The 22,332-nt window shown below is 45.1% G+C and overlaps 1 protein-coding gene across 2 annotated transcripts in view; it reads left to right on the forward strand.

Moving 5' to 3' along the window:
• The first annotated feature begins 13,628 nt into the window (after positions 1-13,628).
• NRROS (negative regulator of reactive oxygen species) overlaps positions 13,629-22,332 on the forward strand; it is a 295,538-nt gene continuing 286,834 nt past the window's right edge. The window contains exon 1 of one of the 2 annotated variants that reach the window (XM_069618068.1): positions 13,629-13,812. The gene's annotated coding sequence lies outside the window, so the exon portion shown is untranslated. Of the gene's footprint in view, positions 13,813-13,836; positions 14,013-22,332 lie in introns of those variants that run through there. The other variant, XM_069618069.1, reaches the window with a different exon arrangement.

Consider the following 22,332-nt stretch of genomic DNA (forward strand, 5'->3'; position numbering starts at 1 on the left):
TTAGCACCCTGCCGGATACACCTCCATAGCTCACCAGTTAGCTGTATCATATTTACTCTGCTTGCTAGCAATCTCCCTTATCCTGTCCCTTCTACATCATTATGCCTCAAAAGCTAGAAATATTTGAGAAATATTAATGTCTTCACATGATGTTGCCCCACTGCATTTTTGCCAAATTGTACTACTTTGAATCTAGGTGTTGCCCCACTGCATTTTAGCTAAATTGTACTATTTTGCATATAGGTGTTGCCCCACTGCATTTTAGCCAAATTGTACTATTTTGCATCTAGGTGTTGCCCCGCTGCATTTTAGCCAAACTGTACTATTTTGAATCTAGGTACTGCCCCACTGCATTTTAGCCAAATTGTACTATTTTGCATCTAGGTGTTGCCCCACTGAATTTTAGCCAAATTGTAATATTTTGCATCTAGGTGCTGATTTTGAATCTAGGTACTACCCCACTGCATTTTAGCCAAATTGTACTATTTTGCATCTAGGTGTTGCCCCACTGCATTTTAGTCAAATTGTACTGTTTTGAATGTAGGTACTGCCCCACTGCATTTTAGCCAAATGGTATTTCTCTGAATCTAGGTGCTGCCCCACTGCATCTTAGCCAAAATGTATTACTCTGAATCAAGGTGCTGCCCCACTGCATTTAAGCTTAAGTGTTTTACTTTGATTCTAGGTGTTGCCCCATAGGCCTGCCTCCTACCCAGGTCAAACTAGTATCTGCAAGCCACAGTGTTGCTCATCCAACTAGTTCTACAACTCAGGCCACCAGCACTGCGCATCCTTTGTAGCCAGACCATGATCACCTGGTGTCATGGTGCGTGCTCCGAAACCCCTGGAGCTGTTGGGCCCACCCCAGTCCCTGTCACCAGAAGGACTTGTCAGCCCCCAAGGAAGTGTCCCAGAGCCTCATGGACTTAGTCCTGGCGCCGTTGGCACCAGGCTCATGAAATGGGCTGAACTTATGGAACTACTTAATCTGCCTAGTGAGGCTGAGCCTTCTGTATATCCAGGGTGTGGCAGAGGGACTACTTTTCCTGAGAGACAGGGTGTGGTAAAGGGACTACTTTACCTGGGACTACTAGCAAGGCTATTTAAGCCACACCCTGCAGGCAGAACACGCTTCGCGTTATTCTGCACTGCTGCAGCGTAACGCTCACCGTGTCTGCTCTGTCCTCGAGTTTCTGCAGCCACGCCCCCGTCCGAGATTTCCATCCATCGGTGCTTGGAAGAAGAAAAGGAGAAGAACAGGTGTTACTACAGCGACATAGGCCTTACCTGCAATTCTGTCCATCGGTTCCGTCTCCAGCTGGTCTTCCGATCGCCGCCCCCGTGTGAAAAGGACTTCTGCGCAGGCATCCAATACTCACCTGGGATTCTGCATTCCTCCAGGTTACTTCGGAGCGGTTCTTCCATTCTTCATTTTGGGTCCGCGCCTGCAAAAAGGGAACAGAAAACAGTAGGTTAGTCGCGCATCATACAAAAACGAACAATTGTTCAGCCATCCAGCGCCACTCATCCGCGCTCATACTCACCTGGAGACAACCAGTTCAGCATTCTAGGAGAGTTAATTCTTCTTCTAACCTTCCGTACTAGACCGCATCTGCAGGAAAGACAAAACACGTTTAAACCTTGGAACAATAAGACTTGAGCATCTGTACCAAGCTGTCATTGGGATAGAGACTTACCTGATTAATCCAAACATTCCCGAAACACAGCAACAGGCACTCAGGAACAGTGAAGTAACTGTGTCCAGAGAAAGACTGAGCCTACTGCACCCCTGCTGAAGGTCAAGCAGGACGGATAGCCTACCTCACCAAACTCAAAGGTGAGCAGGAGAGGAGTCGGGCATCAGGAGGTTGCAGGAAGTGGGACCAACTCAAACCCACTCATTAGCTAACATCTTGTTTCAACATTGCAGGCTAACGCTTCCTGGGGAGATAACAGGGGAGAGGACAGCATCATACCATCAAAACTACGCCAGTACAGTTATCGGTCATACGACTACGTGCTACGCCCCCGTGGAGACCAGGTGAGCGTGACAGAACACAAAGCCTTCTACAAATTCTCTACCTGGGCATCATGGAAACCTCAGAGACAGACCAACTAGCCCAGCTTTTGGGGGAACTCAGGGCCGAGGTACATGCGGCCCGGCAGGAGACCAATGCTTTAAGGAGGGAATTGATCGTGGCTAAAGATCGTACCGATGAGCTTGCTAAACAATTGCTTCAATCCCAGGCGGGGCAAACACTGTTACCTGGATTAGGGTCAATTGTTCCGACTACACCCAGCAATCCAGTTCAAGAGGTCCTTCCAGGAGCCATACCTTTGGCACCTCCAGAACGCTTTGCAGGAGACCCAAAAAGGTATGCAGTTTTCATGAACCAGTGCCGACTACATTTCCTATGTAGGCCAGGGGCCTTTCCAAACGACCAATCAAGGGTAGCCTTTGTATTGTCTTATCTCAGTGCCATTGCTGCGGACTGGTCAGTACCTCTAGTCAATCGGGACGATCCCATCCTGCGAGACTTCCAGAGGTTTCCAATGAACATGGATAAGTTGTTTGCCCGCCACTCTCAGGGTCAGGCATTGGATAATGAACTCTTGTCCCTGCGCCAAGGCAATCAAGATCTGTTGACGTACATCGCAACCTTTAATAGACTGATAGTAGAAACTGATTGGCCTGACGACAAAAGAACAACTCTGTTTTACCGGGGCTTAAGAGGGGAGTTGAAAGATGTTTTAGCTAAAGTGGTCAACCCTCATAGTGATTGTGCGGAATACATAGATCTGGTGGTTCAGCTTGATCATATAATACAGAACTGTAAGGCAGATCGAGCTAGAATGGATACTCGGGTTTTTGTATGCCCAAATGAGAATGCATCCAAGACTTCCGACTTGGCCGCACCCATGCAGATTGGAGGAGTGCGAGGGCCGTTAACCAAGGCTGAAAGAGATAGATGAAGACAACAACAGCTATGTTTGTATTGCGGCTCAGCTGGCCACTTCCTTCGAGACTGCCCTGTAAAACCACCCAAGAAGGCAGTCGTAGTAGCCGGCAAAGCGGAAGCGGAGCCGGAAAACTTCCTCGCCCGACAAGCGTAGAGGTCCGCTTGTCGAGCGAAAAGAACTCTCAGACCTCGCACCTCGTCTTGCCAATGATCCTCATAAATCACCAACAGCCGTCTCAAATGCATGCAGTCAGGGCATACATCGATAGCAGAGCCATTGGAAATTATATGGATCACGATTTGGCTACAAGGATGAATCTTCCTCTGAGCAAAAAGGCAACTACAGATTTAGTCACCACTGTCGATGGAACTGAGATCGCTTCGGGTCCAGTGGCGTACTCAACAACAGAAATGACACTTTTGTGCCAAGACGGACATCGGGAAGACATCGTGTTCGATTTAATCAAGGCTCCACAATTTCAAATAATTCTGGGAATGCCATGGCTAGAATCACACAATCCTTGCATCGCCTGGCGTGCTAAAAGGCTGACCTTCTCAGTCGAATGTGCTTGTACCTGTTACCAAACAAAGGAACCTTTGGATAAGGAAGTCGCAACTATCATGAATCTGACTAATCTGCTACCTCCAGAATACCAAGACTATCAGGATGTTTTCCAGAAGGACCAAGCGAATACTCTTCCTCCCCATAGATCGTACGATTGTCAGATCGACCTTATACCTTGCGCACAGATTCCATGTGGCAGAATCTACGCATTTACGGAACCTGAAAATCTGCATGTAAAAAAGTATCTGGACCAATACCTGGCTAACGGCTTTATCCACCCATCCAAGTCCCCAGCAGCCTCGCCTTTGTTCTTCGTGCCTAAAAAAGAAGGAGACCTTAGGACTTGCATCGATTACCGTGCATTAAACCAAGTCACAGTTAAAAACCGTTACCCCTTGCCTTGTTAAAGATGTCCAAATCTATACCAAGCTAGATCTTAGAGGGGCATATCATCTGGTACGAATAAAAAAAGGGGACGAATGGAAGACCGCCTTCCGCACCAAATATGGATTATTCAAATACCAAGTGATGCCCTTTGGCCTTTGCAATGCCCCAGCGGCGTTCCAGTATTTCATGAATGACGTCCTGCGTGAATTGATTGATGTGTGTGTCGTAGTATACGAAGACGACATCTGGTATATTCATCATCTGAATAGGAACATGTGAAACACATCCGTGCAGTTTTGGACAAACTTTGACAACACAGATTGTTCGCAAAACTGGAAAAATGCTTCTTCCATGTTACGGAGATCGAATTCCTTGGGTTTGTCCTAACCCCACATGGTGTACGCATGGATTCACGGAAGGTTGATGCCATTCTCAACTGGCCTTCCCCAACCTCAATTAAAGGAGTTCAGAGTATGCTCGGATTTGCGAACTTCTATCACCGCTTCTTTCCGGGCTTCTCGCAGCTAGTACATCCCATTACCTCTCTTCTGCGAAAGAACAAACATTTTCAATGGTCAGAGGAAGCCGAGAAAGCCTTTCCGGACTTAAAGCAAAAATTCATCTCAGCCCCGATCCTGAAACACCCATGTCCGGACCTACCGTACGTGGTCGAGACCGATGCTTCCAGTTCGGCAATGGGAGCGGTCCTCTCACAAAAAGATCCTGAAACGGGTCAACTCCATCCAGTGGCCTTCTGGTCACGGAAATTCACGTGCCAGAATTGAATTATGCCATTACGGACAAGGAACTTCTGGCCATCAAGGCGGCCTTCAAGGCTTGGCGGCATTACCTTCTGGGAGCAAGACATACAATTACAGTAATCACTGACCACCGCAATCTACAGTACTTGAAGGTGGCAAAGGCCCAATCATCCCGCCAACTCCGATGGGCATTATTTTTTGCTGAATTTGACTTTGTGATTACTTACCGACCTGGTTGTCGAAATGGCAAGGCAGGCGCTCTATCTCGCATTGGGGTAGAAGAGGAATCCACCAACCCAGACCCAGTGCCCATTATTCCCAGCGAAAAGATCTTGGGAGTGAAAACGTCTCTAACCTTAGATGACATCCACAAAGAAATCACACATCTCATGGATACAGACACTCTGAGAGACTGGTCTACCAAAAGTGTTCATCATTCTGTCTCAAACCACTTACCATATCTTCAGGGACGTCTATACCTACCCAGCAAAGAACTTCAGGAGAGGGTCATCTCGAATTACCACGAATCACTGGTTGAAGGTCATCCTGGGATATCTAAGACTGAGACACCTGGTTCGTTCTTATCATGTTCCCCTTTTGTGTCATGGTGGACAGTGTACCTTGCAGCAGTAATAACTACATAGCCTTCAAGGATGGCCTAGCCAAACTTGGAAACAAGACACTACCCTATCCCCTGCCCCGCCCTTCCTACCACCTCTGCCCCCCTTCCCACCCACTTACCACTTGCCTTCTACCTCCTCCCTAAACACTGGCCTCCCAGCCAACGCTGATAAAACCCACTGCCACCTTAGACTCAGTGCTCCAGGAAGCGCCTAACCCATTACTAAGCATAACCACACCAAACTGAACACTAAGCCCCATGCCCTACCTAAGCCTCCTGGACTCACCCCCACTTTCATTCCTAACCTCACAACCCGCAACAACAGACTAGGCTCTAGGCTCCCCATTACAACTAGCGGGCCTACCGCCAAATCCAACACCAAAACCAACGATAAGCACAAGGCACCCAATAAGCCCAAACTACTCCCACTAAAAGGAGCCTTACTTAATGTCAGATCCCTTGCTGCCCACCCTACAGAAATCGCCAACATCATTCTAACTAATGACCTTGACTTCCTAGCCTTAACAGAAACCTGGCTACATGAAGCATCCGCACCTTACTTATCGCTAGCCATCCCTGACAAATACACTATCCTCAGAGCGGATAGACCCAGCGCCAGGGGAGGAGGTGTAGCAATCATCTCCAAATCTTCCTTAGACTTTAGATCAGTCTCCTCAGTGTCACTCAAGTCTTGCGAGCTACTTACAGTCAAGTTTCAAACCTCCCCCTCAAGCACAATCACCTTTCACATCATATATAGACCCCCAGTTCCCCTGGGGTCTTTGAAGAAGACATCACATCTCTCATTGCTGAAAACTCCAAGCCATCAGCACAGATTATTATCCTCAGAGACTTCAACTTTGGTTACCACGACCCCAACGACGCCCCTGCTGCATCCTTAGCTAATGCCCTAACAGAACATGGCTTTACACAACTTAATGTCCTCCCTACCCACCAGAAAGGCAGAATTATTGACTGGGTAGCGACCTACAACTGCAACACAATCTGGAAGGACCCCCAACCCCTTGCATGGACGGATCACTATCTCGTCCTTCTTGAAATTAACACTAATCATGTTATGTTGCAGCTAATAAGTGCCCCATGGCCCAAGCCTGTCCTACCAGAAACAAACGCAACATTACTGCTGAGGCCCTACTACCCCTGGTCCTACTCACCCTTAACGCAATCCCAGCCAATGCTGATCTAAACCTATTGATTGACACCTTCAATGATTCCATGGCCATTGCGATGGCTACCATTGCTGCTCTAAAATTGTGCAAAGATAAACCAAGAGCTCATCTGAACTCGTGGTACACCCCCGAACTCAAGTTACTCAGAAAAAAGAAAGCTAAGGCACAATTCCTATGGAAAACCAATCCTTCTGCGGAAAGTAAAACAATTCTTACGAATATATCTTCTTTATACAAAAATTAGATAATTAGTTCCAAAAAAGATGCTTACAACGTCAGCATTGATCAGGCTGGGTCCTGCACTAAAGAATTATTTAAAATTCTAAAAGAACTAGAAAATCCCAATCCACCCACAGACACCTGCTTGAAAGATAAACCTTGGTGCACCAGCATCCAAAACGCCCTTAACAACCAAATCACAGGACTCCAAACTAAAATTGAGGACAAACGTCAACAACTCTCCAACAACAAGTTTACCAACCCTAGCTCACCAACGCCCTTCAGCACCAAATCGGTCTTCACATTCAAGAAAGTAACTACGGTAGAAGTTCAAAAAATCATCACTTCCTTAAAACCTTCGAACTGCAAAGGGGACAGCTGTCCCGCCATGATCATAAAAGACGTAGCCAGAGACCTATCACCCTTCATCACCAAACCTATCAACCTATCATTCACCCATAACTCAGTCCCCAGCAACCTAAAACAATCATGGGTTCTCCCTCTCTTAAAAAAACAAACACTAGACTCAGCTATATCCACCAACTATAGACCCATATCCACAGTCCTATTCCTATTAAAAATCCTGCACAGGGTTGCTTCCCTTCAAATTCAGGAATATCTGGAATCCAACCAACTACTAGGAATACGTCAATCTGGCTTCAGGCCTCAACACGGAACAGAAACTGCCCTTGTTGACCTCAAAAGTCAGATTGATGAAATCAAAGACAAAGGTAATGCCACGATCCTACTCCTCTTAGACCTTTCTGCGGCCTTCGATCTGGTCGATCACAAAATCCTCTGCAGCCACCTAGCCACCGCAGCTCACTTCTCCCCCTCGGCCGTCACTTGGATACAATCCTTTTTGGCAAACAGAACCAGGCGGGTTTTCTCTACTACAGCTGCAGCAGACCCCATCCCTATCTCATGCAGGGAGTCTCCCCCACTTTGTATAACATATTTACAAAGCCACTGTTTGACCAACTGGACTGTCTGGGTGTCACCTACACAAATTATGCAGATGACCCCCAGATACTCCTCACCATTACAGGTAACTACCATGCTGACGTCACCGGGATTAACGAAATATTTTCCATCATTCAGGCATGGATGGTCTCCCATGGCCTTTGCTTGAATGATGAGAATACGGAGCTCGTCCTTGTCGGTTCGCCTAATAACCTGGCCAAACTTAATCCTAATTACAGCAAAATCATTATCGATGGTCACACCATCCCCATTGCCAAAAGTGTAAAAACTCTCGGCTTTTACCTTGATGCCAACTCTAACCTCTCCAAACAAACTAACATGATCGCCTCAGCCTACACCTGCAAGCTTATCAGGGCCAGTAGGCCCTTCCTATCATCTAATAGTTACCTCACTCTTGCTAGAGCCCTCATACAGTCTAAACTGGACTATTGCAACAGCCTATACCTAGGTGCTAACCAATCTATAATTAACAAATTACAGGTACTTCAAAACAACGCACTACGTGCTGCACTTAACATACCCAGGCGATAGCATATCTCCACTGCTAGGAAATCGTGCAAATGGCTCTCCATATGACATAAAATTGATCTGAAAACCATCTGCCTCACATACAAGGCATTAAACCATCTAACCCCACCTTATCTCACCAATAAATTTACCATGAAACCCGCCACCAGAACCACTAGATCCTCCAACACTTTATGCTTGACAGTGCTTAGATTCTCTTTAAAAGGAGCTGGGGGTGCCAGTTTCACAGTACTCGCCTCCCAACTCTGGAACACCTTACCAGTCAACATTAAAACTATTGAAACCTTCCAGATCTTCAGGAAACATGTTATCGGTTGGCTCCTGGACAATGAGTAGTACCACTGATATATGATACACCTCCGTCTGCTCAACTATGTTTGTGAACTCTGTAAATTGTTGTATATTGAAATTGCTTAACTAGGTTTCTGTACTCTGTAAACTGTTGCATATTGAAATTGTATATATCACACTATGTAACCGCCTTCTTTAAGCGCTCTTCTACCTTTTGGTTTGGAGAGCTATAGAAATAAACAAAACAAACAAACAATGTTTTTCTGTTTTTGGTATGGAGCATTATGAAAGAGGTCCCTGATTAGAAGACTTCCCTTTCAGAAACAGAATGACCTGCATAATGTTATCATTAACCACTACATTGTATTGTATTGTATATTTATATAGCGCTCTTTTCCCACTTGTGTGGCCTCAAAGCGCTTTTTCCTCAGCTGAATGCCCTTGGTGACCATAGTCGATGTGGTTGTAAAGTTCTAGGGGGTTTAGTTTGGGATATGCGTGTGTGCATGTTGCCGCTCTAGGACTTGGGTGGCTGCAAGGCGCGACAAAGCAGCCCAAGGGGAGGTCAGACACATGAGTGGGTGCTGGTGAGGGTTCGAGATATATTGCTATTGTTGAAAGAGTCTATGTGAGGCCAGCTATACCAAGTTATTTTCGGGTGGTGGTCGCTGTATGCTAGTGGCAGAGGTGTTGAGGTACGTCAAATGTTTCAGTCTGGAAGGCTATGTGTGCGCTAGACCGGATGTGCTTATCCGTAGGCGTATTCTATCGTGCTTGGATGCTTGGCCGTGGCTGCGGCCCATGTCCATGCTAGTGGTGTAAGATCCTGCATGCAATCCTATAGTAAAACTCAATTCGCCCCATATTGAAGCAGACGTAGTTGGGCCAGTAATGGTGCTTTTATTACACAATTTCTTGAACTATGGTTATGGTCTCGCACTTGCTTTTCTAAACAATGCTGCAGCCAAACATGCCTATTTCCACCTTCTCCCCTTTCATTATGGCATGCGGCACATCTGGGGGAGAACGATTTCGAAGAGCGTTTTCTATAAACTGTTGATTTTCTGCAAACCGTAAACATCTCAAAACACAACCCATACTCCCCCCAACCCCCTGTACCTCCTAACCCCCTTCACCCCCCTGACAGCTACTCACCCACATCCTGGAGGAAACACTGGAGCAACCCAGTACGCAGTTTAAAGCAAGTCTAGTAATTTCAGACGTTGTGGACACCATTGGGCACTGAAGTCCCCCTTGAGGAACACAAGGGTCTGCGCCGAAGGGCGCTAGTTTATTGTTCATCGCACATGCCCAATCCAGGGCCACAAACTCCCACAGTGGCCCTAGCCAGTCTTGCATTGTGGGAATCGCAGCCCCCTTCCAGCGCTGCACAATTAAGAGCATTGCCGCCAGGGTAAGCACCGTTCTGGCCTTCCTCCGACCACTGTGCCCCTCAACCCTGCTCCGAACTCTAGTATCACTTCCTCTGGGGACCCCCGACCCCCATCCAGCTGCACCAAAGATCCTCTCCTGGGCCTCCCTCACCTCCCTCCAGAACGGCTCAATCTTGGGACATCGCCACCATATATGGGACCAGGACCGCTCTCCGCTGCACCCCCTCCAGCACGCCTTTGATGCCTCTGGATATATTCTATGAATATGGGCCGGTATGCAATGCCACTGGATGATACGTTTATACCAGAATTCCTGTAGCAGAGATGCCTTAACCGTCCTGGAGATCAGCGCCCACAACCTTTCCCAGTCACTAATATCCAGCTCCCTCCCAATTGTCCTCTTCCACTGCCCAATATAGGGCAACGTTGCCCAGGGTGTGGTTACAACTATAAATTTGTAAAGCTCCTTTCCCCGTCATGTATTGTTATATTTTTCAAATTGAGTGAATCGGCGCGTTTGCGCCTGCCCCAGGTCCAGCTTGAACAACCAATCCCTCATCTGGAAGTAGCATCGTTTTTTCAGTTTCCCTTACCCCAACACCTTGTTCACACTCTTGGAAGGGATGTACCGTGGGACCCAGAAACATGTTGCGAATCACGTGGCATCCCCCTTTTGTCAAGATGTAAATGTCTGTGGTTCCATCCCCAGGGAAAAAATGTGGGTTGTTGTACAGAGCCGTAAACAGGGATGGGAATGTCGCGATCCCATGCTTTTTAACTACGTTGTCCCAAGTGACTGCCATCAGCTTTGGTATCGCACCAATGTACAGGTGATGTGGCCTGTGTGAGCGCGGGAGCCACAAAACCTCTCGCAAGTCCCTTCTTGCCGCTGCCCGGTCCATTGCCACCCACAATTTGCGAAAACCACTCCCTAATGATATGGATCTGAGACACCTTGTAATACTGCTGTAAAATGAGGTAGAGACATACACCCTCACCCCGCGGAGATGTTAGGAGGCTCCGATTAAGACTTGTTCACTTACCTACCCAGACGACCTGTCCCGTTATACTCCCCAGGAGCTGAAAAAAGTTAGAAGGCACTGCTAGAGGTAGGGCCCGAAAGAGGTAAAGCATTTGATGAAGCGTGACCATAGTAACATCTGCAATTCTACCCAACCAAGAAATGCTCTGCTTTTTCCATTTACCAAGATCTGCTTTTAAGGAGGCCAACATGAGCCGATAGTTAGCCCCATACCACCCCTGGAGTCCAGGTGTTATGCAAATTCCTAGGTATCGAATCCCCCCACCCCCGGACTCCAAATGAAAGGTGAAGTGGCCTTCAAGTCCTCTGCCTCTCACCCCTTTACTGTGAGATTCAGCAATTCTGACTTGGATACATTGCTCTTCAGCCCGATACCTCCCAAAACTTTGTAAGCGCCCTCCTACACACCCCCACCGACTCTCCTGGCCTCGAGAGCACGAGCAGCCTGTCGTCAGCAAACAGCTGCAGGTTTAGCTTGGACTACTCCAAAGGGTATTCCCTGTATCTCATCCGACTCCTGCAAATACTGCAACAAAGGCTCTAAGTATGATATGATATGGCATTTGTAACGCTCCTATACACAAGTGTTTTAAGGCGCGACGAGCCAAGGAAGGGGGAACAGAGGGAGGACAGAGACAACGATCTTACTAGGCCAAGTGACATTGAGATCGCGCAAGTGCAGAGGAGGGGGGAGGGGTAAAGTGCCAGGGGGAGAGGGGGCAGTGCTGTACATGGGATCAAACAATAAGACGTACGACCAGCAGGTGGCAGGTGCAAGGGTAAGTGCAGACAGGAGGTGTCCAAAAGTGCAGGTAGGGGGACTGTAGGGTGACAGATACAGACCCAAGTGCAAGGGTTGCCGGGAGGCAGTGGGTGTGTGCAACTTGGCAGGCAGTGACCTGGGCCCGAGGGTAGCCAGGTGACCAGTAGCAGTGTAAGTAGCAGTATCAGAAAGGAAAATCAGCAGGTGAGAGGAAGAGAGAAGGCAGAAGCAAAGAAGAAGGCCTTGAGGTGCTTCCGGAACCGGAGATGGTTATCCTCAAGTTTCAGAGGGGGGGGGAGGCTGTTCCAGAGGGATGCCCCAGCCGAAGAAAAATCTACCACAAACTCGTTGCTTGGAGAAGCGACTGACCTTGAGGGAGTTGGAGGAGTGAAGATCTCGAGTAGGAATTTGTGAAAAGAGAGATGGAGGTATTGAGGACCCAGGTCCCAGAAGGCCTTGTGGACAATGTAGAGGGTCTTGAAGTTAATCCTTGCAGCTACTGGGAGCCAATGCAGAGATTTCCGTGCTGGAGAGATACCATCACTGGGCTTTAGGCCAAGGACAAGTCTTGCAGTCCTGTTCTGGATGAGTTGCAGAGGGCGGAGAGTAGAAGCAGACAGACTTAGAAAGAGGCTGTTGCAATAGTCCAGCCTAGAGAGAACCAGAGCTCTAGAGACAGTGAGCTTCTGGGGGAAGGAGAGGAAAGGAAGAATACCTCTGAGGAGGTACAGTTGGTAGTTTGACTTCTTACTGACATCAGAAATGTGAGGAGAAAAGAAGAGTGTGGAGTCGAAGATGACCCAGGGTTCTTAGCCTCAGTATATAGTGTAAAGCAGGGGGGTTGGGGGAATGGGCAGCCCTGCTTAGTCCCTCTGCTCAAACTGAAACACCCGGAAAGGGAACCCTTGACAGAGAGACGGTCCGTTGGGTTATTGTAGTTCACTAAAGTCATCCGGATATAATCCGTGCACAGACCCATCTTCTCTATCACCTTGAACAGAAATGCCCACTCCACATAGTCGATGGGCCTTCTCTGCATTGCAAAAATCAGTCTATCCATCCCTCAGCAGACGGGATTCAGACTCAATTATTGGGCGCGATAAAGCACACGTGCAAAACATGACTCATCATATACTTTGCCCTACATCTGAATGTAAATTGGGTGCAGGGCAAAGTTTTGGACGTCTCAAAGAGCAGCTCTGTATTTACACAATACTGCGCTGGTTCTTGACCAAAATAGGCCCGTGAAGATCCTCTGAAGGACCAGAAGGATAAAGCAGAGTTGGCCACATAAGACTTTGACGGACAACCACCTTTATCGTAGCTTCCTCCTACCTTTTTGCAAAGCATTCCATTTTCTTATAGGCCTGTCCCAGAGCCCCCCAAGTTCGTCCCTCCGGCTCTTCATCTGACAAAACACATGCACAAGTCTGCCATTAAACCAGGAACGCTGTCAGCACAGATCAATGTATGCCTCGTTGGTCTGTTATATTACTCATTAGAAGCCCAAGTTCAATACAGCCCTACAATTAACTCATCTGGGAGAGTTTGCCCCTCCATCCACCCTACCAAATAGCTTGATTTTTGACAGTTTGAATACAACTGCTACCAGTGAGATATGGAGCACTTGTGAACAATTCAAGGCTCGCGTTATTTCTCCCATCCACCATGTCATCAAATAGTGAGATATGACTTCAGGTCCTCATGACAGACTAACGCTCTCTCCACCCTGCCAACCATTTTTTTTTTCTTTGTAAAGATTTTTTTTGGCCCAGTGCCTGGGTTTTTGTTTGTTGTAAAACAATGCGTGCAAGTGGTGATAGAGTCACAGAAACGAGTTTGCTCCCCGGCGCTGCTAACTCGGCAGTCCATGTGACTTCTGCTTCCGTTACTTCCTTCCGCAAGTGTTCTAATTAAATCTAAGCAAGGGAAGGCAACTCAGCAGTAATCTCCAGCGTGCGAGCCGCGCCGTGATGCACGCGCCTTCTATTCAACGCTCGCGCTGCCATCGCTGACCCTGGGATGAGCCGCGGGGGCGCTCCCTGGGGCGCCACTGCTGCCAGCAGCAGTCCCTGCTCCGCAAAGCGGCCTGTATGGCTCTGCACGGTGAGTGGCGAGCTCTTGCTCTGAGGGCGTGCATGTGGGAGGCCGAAAGTAGAAAAAACGGAAAAGAGGTTGTACCCCTGCTGCACACGGGCCACTCTGCAGGAATCTAAGCCACAACCCGATGGCTCCCCAGGGAGGTAAACCGGTCCCACCAGCACAGGGACACCGCAGGCCGCGAGGCTGCATGGAGTCCGGAGGAGGTGAGGTCGGTGCCTGACGATTATAGTCAGTGGTTTTTTCTATGGTGCCTAGTAACCAGGGTGCTTGGTGTCCCATTTTCAGGAACAGGTGCGAATTGCACGAGAAGAAAACACACCCATCAAGCTTCAAGTTACTTCAGTGACCAACAAAACACCTTGGGTGCACCCTGGGAATATTAAATAAAACGCCCGATTTTTAGCAGTAGGTAGAGCATACTTGTTTACAATAACGTTGTAGTTTCTATGCGCACCTTTTCCCCTTCCTCTGGCATTGTCCACTCACCAGTTGTCTCAATCAGCGCAAGTCTACCGACCACGTATCCACTACCAGCGTGTTCTTCTGTCCCCCCCCCCCCCCAGCACTTGTCCGGGTTCGGGCCATCGGGTCAGTCCAGCGCACGCGTCCTTTCAGCGCCTGTTCGCGATGAATTTTAAGTTGTCCCACCCACTGCCCGGCCACAGTGGGCCTACACGCAATTCACCCCCTGCAAAAGCAGTACGGTACCCGCATATACATGTTGAAACGCTTGTTTCACCCTGTCACTAACATTAATACACACCTGGACCCCTTGTTCTCTATGCCCACATGGGCACTTAATCTCACCCCTACACCTCACAGTTGACACCCAGCAAGGGCAATACGTATCTGGGGTGCTATGGCTGCTCTTGTTACGAGGAGAACGGCTGTGTGTTCTGCTCCTGGACTGCCCTGATTAGCTGGAGTGTGACCAGGCTGATATACAAATCTCGATTTCTTCTCTGGTAAAACAGTGAGCGATACATCGTATTTATTGTGCCCGCTCCTCAGTGGGCACCGTGGGGACCGTGCCATAGAACAGGTTATTCGGCTCTAGACCAGCTCAGTAAAAGAACGCTCACGGTATTCTGTGATGCAGCTCAGTGGGTAAAAGCATCTGCTGCAAATATAATTTGCAGTCCCAGCTCTGCAACCCGACCTTTTTAATTTAGTGTTTGCTGTTTTGCAGTTAATGAAAGTAGCAGTGTTAAATTGGGTAACACTGCCTGTTAATACGTAAATAACATGTATAGAGACAACTGTCATTTACAGCCCCATAGAACTGAATGTGTTGGTTAAAAGTCCAATGTAAAACAGAGATGCCCTTTTTAAAGAGCCCATCAAGCCTCTGCGTTTCTGCCTAAATAGTAGATTGGTTGGTCTGCATTGGAGAGCAATCATGTAGCAGGATGTTTTGAGAAGTTTCGGGAAGACCTGCAGATACTGCGCTGGCATAAACCTGGTGGAAGTGTGACCCATCCATACACTGGGTCCAAGGAAAGAGAAGTGATTGGCTGATGGGAGTTAGAGTCCGAAACATCCAGAGAGTCAAAGGTTGCAGACCCCTGATACAGGAATTCTTTTAGAGGAAGAACTGAGGCCTATACCTTGACACGTGATGGTGGCACTACGGTGGACCCTGATCTCGCCACATAAGCGAGATATCAATTCCGCCTCCTGCCAGTCTGCACACCTAGGTGGACCCTGATCTCTCCACATAAGTGAGATATCCACGCTGCCTTCCAGTCCAAGCACTAAGTTGGACCTTGAGCTGTCCACATACGTGGGATGTGAATTCTGGCATTTACTGTAAAACAATGCAAATCACTACAGGCCAAAATTAACCTGATCCTTTAATATGAACAACAAACTTTTGACAGAAGGAGTAATAGAAATGTTTTATCATACTTCCATCGTTTGTAAAATACCCTTTATTAGACAAACATGGAGTTACGTGGGACATTTACAACAGGTTCTATTTCAATCCTGCATTCTTCGTTGCGTAGAGAAGACAAAAAGTAAAGTATACAATCCTGCGTATTTGCCATCCCTTACCCATATATTATTCTTGCTGCCCAACCATAGAGTATATTACAGCCAATGAATGAGCCCCAAATCAAGGCCTGCTTCAGTGCCAAAAGAAGACTTATTTTTTTTATACAAAGTTTTATGAATGTGAAAAATGCTGAAAAGAACTGCCTCACACTTTGAAGGGCAAGTTCTCAGATCAACAACTCAACTATTCATGATGGTAGGGAGTGACTATTTCAATCTTCTTCCATGGGCCATTTCAATATACTCAATAATAGATCGTTTTCCATAGAACTGGCAACTCTTAAGGCCAAAGTCCGAGCATCAGAAAGGAAATGGCACACAAAACAATGTTGGCAGGGACCTGTAGGGTATTTTGTGTAGATTTGGGGCCTAGCGGTATTTTGTTACCGTCAAAAATAAAGTAATTCAGCAATAATCACTCATTGCATTCCGATTGGGGTTGGTGTTATAGTAATACAGTGGATATGCATTATTTCAGTACACAGATACATTTAGTTGGTATGCATTTCGTTGTGGTATAGTGATGAGCATAATTTCTTTGTTTTATTTGTGGCCCCAACATACAAATCCCCTTTTTATTGTTTAGACTGTTCTTGTGATCTCTAGAGGCCTCAGGCTTCTACATTATTCAAGAACACCACATTTTCATATGGAATGCCACTTATGGCTGTTATCACTGATTTATCTACGCCAGTGAGCTATGCTTCCATAAAGTATTCACAATAACATGTGGTATAATCACTAATTTATTTACATTAGTGAAACTATTTCCAGAGGCCTCTCTTTCTGCTGACTCATATACGTCCAGCAAACTATTTCATTATGTTCCACTCAGAAATCACACACACATATATACACTGAGTGGAATCACGCACACAGCTATTTATAATTGCTCACAACATTACTTTATCTGCATAGAAACTTGGCGCTTTAAGCATCATTCCCTCTATGGCATAATATTTTTTTGAGACACCAAATGAAACAGAAACAAAAATACTCTTAGGCAGACTGTGTTATCACAATTTCATTTTACAATGATACATTACCATTCGTAAACAATCCTCTTTTGAAATAAAAACATGAGAAAGACAAAATGCAAGAACACTACGAATTTCATTTCATATTTGCACAAGAGAGAGAACAATTACATCGTTTGTTTTGCCTTCAGCTGGCAACATTAAAATGTGTCATTTGAACACAGTGAAAAGCTATCGCTACGCTGCCCGTCTAAAATAGGTCTCATGCACATACCGCACCCTCACTTTCATACAAGATAATTACCAGCGAGTTGTAGCTGTTTAGCACGAGAACTCCCCGGACTGGTCGCTTTCTTTGAATGGCTCAAGGCTTTTCTTCAAAGCACCCCAGCGAGGACATGCAGTTCTGATCTGCGGTCTCTCAAGCCGGTGCTTATCGACTGGAATCTTCAGTTTGGGAAAGTCAGCAATGGACTGGGACGGCACCTCTCAATCAGGAAAACCCCATAGAAACTCCAGCCAGGTCTTCCTCGGAGCTGTGTAAAACGTCCTCTGCCTTTCTTCCTCCCCGAAATGTACCAAGAGACCTCTGTTACATCCCTTAAGGTGACGTGTCACCAATGAAAATGCACAATAATCTATCCTCCTTTTTTAACAATGGCTTGGCTTATACGGTTTAGAAACTGTATCTACTCATTTCCTGGCATGCAGATTTTGCATCCAGCTAACACAGTGAACAGAGAAAAACATGAATCCAAGTGCACGTTTAAAATGACTTTCAGAGCCTGTTTTCTTCCACCTCATTTTGCACTGGAGAACACATTATGATGTTAATAAATTAAGATCATGTTAGTACTGTTAATTATATTAGTTCATTAATCCTCTAATGTGTCTCCTGCAACAGAGGCATTTCGGGAGAAAAAATGGTGCAATTGCTTGTACCGCATTATAGCAATACATTGATCTCATGCAGTGGTGCTGCACTCCAAAAACACGCGAAATAATCCTACATATCGCCTCCTTTTTCTGAGAATTTTGGCAATGGTCCAATCCACAATTGAAAGAAATCCAACTTGCTCCCTTTCTTCTTTTATAAAATGTAACAATCCAATGCAATTAATATTTATGTGTGAAAAATGAAAATTGAAAAATCACTGTTCAACCATCATAATATCAAAATTCATTTTTAGTCCATCAGTTCTTATAAAATGTTCTATATTTTTCTTCCCAATGGAAGTGTCCATAGTCCAGTGTCTCACTTTTGTACTTGAGTTCAATCACAAAATAATAAAATAAAACAAATAACTAAAACAAAGAATTAACATAACAGATTAAAATAATTAATTAAAATAATAAATACGTGGAACTCCATACTCCAGGACACTTGTCTGCCTCTGATATGTCCCGACCAGTGATGTCACATCATTTGGTTCATTCGGGTACTCTTCCATCTTGGCACTCTTGGATCCTTTCCCCATAGAAGTCATCACTTTTTGGCATTCTGGTTACTTTGTCTTCACCTCCACCCGGAGGCAGGCATCATTCGATCTTCATCCAGGGGACACCAGGACTCCATCGTCTCCCGTGACCTGCGGTACAAATATGTTAATATTCTAAACCAAATCGAAAAGAAACAAATTAAGTACATTGCACAATACTAACTTTACCCTTTTGCCAAAAATAAAACACGCTTTATATTTCACCCTTTTTCCTCTTGCTTTCTGTAATTAAACATAGGTTAAAGAGAAAACAACATACATAAAACAGCATTCAATATTTAATACATTTTCACACCAATTCCATACATTTTAGCTTCCATTTTTTATATATATATTCACATATATTACAGTGTTTATGTGCCATTATCATAATCAACCATCTTTATTTAACTTCTCTGCCACTTCTATTGACTAGACCCATTCACTTTACCTTTTTATGTTCAAGGGACTTTATCTGCTTCTACACGCTCAAGTTGTTTAATCTCATGTTTAGGGTGACATGGTTTTATTTGATTTACGTGAACAAACTGCTCTGTTGCTGTTTCACCTTCAGTCTTCAAAATTTTACAGACCACATGAGAGACCTTATCTATAATTCGATATGGCCCCTGCCAGGCTGCTTGAAATTTGGAATTTTTCTGTTTACCTTTCCCAAAATGAAATGTATACACCTGATCGCCCACACAATATTCCTTTACTGACGTCTTTTTATCATAATATGACTTTGCACTGTCAGCAGCTCTTTCTAAATTGTTCTGTACAAAAGCAAATGCATGTTGTAAATGCTTCCTCAGTTCATCAATGTATTCATGAACTGTGGATGCGCTCACAAGTGTTTGCTCATGTGTTCTGTATAGCAGGTGTTGTGGTAACACCATTTTCCTACCAGTCAAAACTTCATGAGGGCTAATACCTGTTGCTTTGGCAGGAGTTCATCTGATTGCCATCAGAACCAAAGGTAAGCGTAAATCCCAGCTGGAACCTGCTTCTGCCACGAATTTCTTTAAAATGTCCACAACAGCTCCTATTGCTGCGTTCAATTCCACCTGAAGACGCCGCCCGATATGCGATATGTAGCTTTCTCTTCACACCCAGTATTTGCCATACCTTACTCATTAGAGCACTTGTAAAATGACTTCCTCTGTCTGATTCTATTCTTTGTGGCAACCCAAACCTTGAAAACACATGGTTCACCAGCAATGTGGCTGCTGTTTGCGCACTACAATCTGGTGCAGGAATACACTCAATCCACTTCGACATCAAACATACCACACTTAAAATATACCGGTTCCCCCTGCTCGACCTCTTTACCGGCCCTACATCGTCTATTTGCAAATCTGACCATGCAAGAGTTAGGCCTCTTTTCATTAATGCAGCTCTATGCATTGGTGAAGCAGGTTTAAATTCGGCACATACTAGACCTCCTCTAGTATATCATTCTACTTCTTAGGACATATGTGGCCAATAAGCATAATTTTTAGTATTTCCATTGTTTTCTGTGAGCCTCTGTGGCCTGCAGTTATAGCATCATGCGCATGGTGTAGCATTAACCCTCTGAATGAAAGGGGTACCACCCACTGTATTTGTCCTGTTATGGACTTTCTAATCATGAGTCCATCTTGTAGTCTTATTCGTTTTTTATTCTTTAATAGCACCCTCAACTCTTCTTTTCCCATACAATCATTTTCTGTTAAAGGTTTTTTTTCAGGATCTATCAAATGATTATAATAGATTCCCAAAATTCAATCATTCTTTTGTGCCTCAATCAGATTTTGGCTGGTGTATCATAACTCCACTGTGCCACTGGTTGATCTGTCTTCTTTGGTGCTTTAGAACGTGTTACTGCATCAATTTGTATTTCACCCAGTAAATGTTCAATAAGTAGCAATTCTCCCATCACAGCCCCAATTTTAGCCAGGTGATCTGCCTTATCATTTCCCTCCTTATCCTCTCCTGGAGTTTTCAAATGCCCACGAATTTTCCTCCAATATATTGTTAAATAATTTTCTGACACCAATTTGTCTATGGCTTGTATCATTTTTCCATGTTTAAGTGGCTTTTTATTGTATGTAATCATGCCTCTCGCTTTCCAGCCAGGTAAATATTCCACAAAGCTATTTCGTGCTTAATCAGAATCAATCACCAGGACAATTTCACTGAATTTATTATCAACTGCAGTAGCAATTGCTTTATAAATGGCTGCCAATTCCGCTACCTGACTGCTCCTAGCACCATTTCTCATCCCTATACTCGGGACACCTTCACACTTCAACCAGACATTCCCTATTCCTGACACTAATTGTTTATCACTGTCATTTTCAATGTGAAAGGCACAACCATCAACATATACAGTTGGCAAGTCTTTGCATGTTTTTTCATCAAAAGCTTTATGTGGTGATTGTTCAAATTCCTGCCATTAGGTTCCACTTCTATTTCATTTGATACTGGGTCAGCTGCACAGTCATGTAAATCTGCTAAACCTTGAGCAATTGGGCTTTTTTTATTTTGGCCATATCTCACTTCTACAGGAAAACCCTGTAATGCTAGCGTCCATGAAGTGATTCTGGACTGCGCTAAATTTCCTGACCTAATTCTTTTACTCTCTAAAAATTGCAAAGGTTGATGATTTGTCCCAATAATCACCTTTTCTCCCTGAACAATGGGGCGGAAATGTTGTAGCGCCCACATAGTGGTTAATAGGGCCTTTTCACATTCATTGAATTTAATTTCAACTTGGGAAAATGCCTTACTTGCATATGCAATGGTTTTTTGATTCAAATCATGTTTTTGTGATAACACTGCTGACATACACTGTTCAGAGAAACCTATTTCTATAAAGAAATCCCTGTCCGTTATGTGATATGCTAAACATGGTACCTTTACAAGACATTCCTTTAATTTAGCCACTGCCCCAGACTGCTCTTTTTCCCTTTTCCAGGGTGTAGTCAGTTTAAGCAGTTTAGTCAATGGTTGAGTGATTTCAGCATACTTTTCAATGAACTTCCTGTTATAGCCTGTCATTCCTAATAGACTTTTTACCCCTTTCACATTTTTAGTATCTTTTAGTTTCTGTATGGCCTCTATTTTCCACTTTTGTGGATTTAGTCCATGTTCAGTCACTTCATGGCCTAGATAATTCACCTTTTTCTTGCACCATTGTGCTTTTTGTATAGATACTTTGGTGCCTGCTTTCTGCAATTGGCCAAGAACATGTCTTATTTCATCAAAATGGCTTTTCAAGCTATCATTTTTTATCAGGACATCATCCACTTAAATTATGGTTCCTCTTTCTGCTGCATCAGGCATAGCCTTTCTCAAAAATATGCCAAATTCACTCCCACTATTGACACACCCGAATGGAGTTCTAACCCATGCGTATTGAGTCTTATCAAATGAAAAGGAAAATAAATTCTGTATCTCCTCTGCCAATGACACACACCAATATCCAGAGGTGAGATCTAATGTGGTGAACATTTTTGAACCATGTACCTGAGCTAATCCTTGATTAATGAATGGCAGTGGCCATCTGGATACTGGCACTCTTTTATTTAACTCTCTCAAATCTGCACACAGTCGCCATTGACCGTTTGGTTTTAACACACCTAATATAGGTGTATTGGATGTGCTATGAATGGGCCTGATGATTCCCTGCGACTCCAAATTTTTAATAATCTCTGCCAATGGTTCTAAACATGCCAGCGGTAGTCTATACTGGCGTACAAATACTGGGCCTCTGCTACAGCCTTCCGGAAGTGTGGCCACATGTAAATTAGTTAGCCCACAATCATAAGCATCCTTTGCAAATACATCTTTAAACTCCATAAATATCTTCCTCAATTCATTCCTATCCTCCTCGTTGTCACATGCATCCGCTAACAAAATCTGCTCCTCTACCATTTTGGGGAATTCTGGAAAATGTTCTGGCATGGGAATCTCGGCGCTTTCCTCTAATTGTGTGGCTGTGTCTCTTTGTAAAGCTGCCACATTTAAAT

Source organism: Ambystoma mexicanum, chromosome 10, assembly GCF_040938575.1.
Source record: "Ambystoma mexicanum isolate Mex_15411 chromosome 10, UKY_AmexF1_1, whole genome shotgun sequence".
Lineage (NCBI taxonomy): Eukaryota > Metazoa > Chordata > Amphibia > Caudata > Ambystomatidae > Ambystoma > Ambystoma mexicanum.